The sequence below is a fragment of the Gracilinanus agilis genome, unplaced genomic scaffold (assembly GCF_016433145.1).
Source record: "Gracilinanus agilis isolate LMUSP501 unplaced genomic scaffold, AgileGrace unplaced_scaffold53025, whole genome shotgun sequence".
NCBI classification, from domain to species: domain Eukaryota; kingdom Metazoa; phylum Chordata; class Mammalia; order Didelphimorphia; family Didelphidae; genus Gracilinanus; species Gracilinanus agilis.
The window spans coordinates 4,655-6,390 of NW_025388050.1; the positions used below are offsets into that span (position 1 = coordinate 4,655).

Below are 1,736 nucleotides of genomic sequence, written 5' to 3' on the forward strand. Positions count from 1 at the left end.
ATTACTGACTCCCTGTCAAATACTTATTTTTCACCAGTGGTCAGGGGTGGAACACAATGAAAGCTAATATGTGTGTGGAACCACCAACCTTCTTATCTTATTTATCAAGTGGAATCAGATTAATGATTAGAACTAGATTGGGTACTTAAATAAAGATTAGGAAAATAACTCACAGAAAGAATGATTGACTTGTCCAAGGTCACAAAACTATTAAGTGGAAGAGATAGAATGAGAATCCATGCTCCTATCTCCAGATTCTGTGTCCTTTCCATTAGAGCAGTGGTTGAGAGGTCTTGGATGGTCCTCAAGACTTTTTCATGGAGTGTCCATTTTCATAATAATATTGACATTTACATTCCTAATTTGTAAATATTGATAGATATATCCATTATAAAAAAGCTTTTGGGGAGGAGGGAGTAAAAAATAATTTTTACCCTTTCATTTATAGAGGGCCAGGATCTGTACTTTCCAGGGAACTTTGCTTTCAATCAGAAGCTCAGCTTGGATTTGATTCCAAAGTCCATTATGTGTCAACTGTGGATATTCCTTACTTCCTACCTCTTGCCTTTCAGCTTCCTTTTGTGTTTTGTCTTCCCATAGTATATTGTATGCTCCTGTCTTTTTTGTATCCCTAATATTTACTGAGTGCCCAGAACATTAAAGATATTGAATAAATATTTATTGAATTGAATCAAATTGAAGTATAAATATGAAAATAGGTATCAGTTGATAACATATTTATAACCCAATGCAATTGCTTGTCAGCTCAGGGTGGGGGGAAGGAGAAAAAATGAATCATGTAACCATGGGAAAATATTTTAAAATTAAAAAAATTAATAGATGAAGTGTAAAAGGGGCCTGAGACCAAAAAGCTTGAGAACTAATGTATTATGCTACCTGTCAGATTTCTTTTTCCTATAACTTCTTTTAAAAATGGAGTTTTTATAATGCTTTTATTGTTATTAGTTGTATCCTATTCTTTGTGCCCCCATTTGGGAGTTCTCTTGGCAAAGTTATTGAAATGGTTTGCAATTTTCCTTCTGTAATTCATTTTAGATATGAAAAACTGAGGCAAACAGGGTTAAGTGACTTGCCTGTGGCCACAGAGCTAGTAAGTGTCTGAGGCTGGGTTTCAGTTCATGAAGATGAGTCTTCCTGATTTCAAGGCTAGTACTCTATCCACTGTACCACCTTATAGCTGACCAATAAAACCTTTAGGAATATCTAGAGATTATGTGCTATCTTTAAGGGATTTTGGGAGCTCTCTCCTACTCTTGTTTTTATCAAGCTTCAGTTTTTCATATAAAAGGAAATATTAACTGAAAATTATATTAAGTTAAATTTTATTTTATGATACTAATTCTTTCCCTCTAACCTCTTCCCCCTACCCTCTCTGAGAAAGCAAAAAATATGAGATATTTTATTAATTTGAATCTGATCCTTTTTTCAGGAATGATACTAATCTTCTTTGCATCCTTATAATTTTAGTATACGTGTTGCTAAAACAGGCAGTGAAAAGGTATTTTAAAGGCACCTACTATTTCATTTTAGGTAGGTAAGCCAACAACACCATGAGATTTAACATATGGAAATTTGCATAATCATCTCTCATTTAAGAATTGTTTTGAAGAGGCTTTTGAGGTGTTACATAAACAGATAAAATATAAGAACAATAAAAGATATGTTAAAGTCCTTTTTACAAAATGAGTCAGGTCCAGTTACACATGTAGTGTTTA

The 1,736-nt window shown here is 33.4% G+C and overlaps 1 non-coding gene across 1 annotated transcript; it reads right to left on the reverse strand.

Annotated features, from left to right (window-relative positions):
• Positions 1 to 1,404: 1,404 nt before the first annotated feature.
• On the reverse strand, positions 1,405 to 1,508 carry LOC123255843. The gene has a single exon (XR_006506795.1). It is a non-coding gene; the product is annotated as a U6 spliceosomal RNA (small nuclear RNA).
• Positions 1,509 to 1,736: the final 228 nt, after the last annotated feature.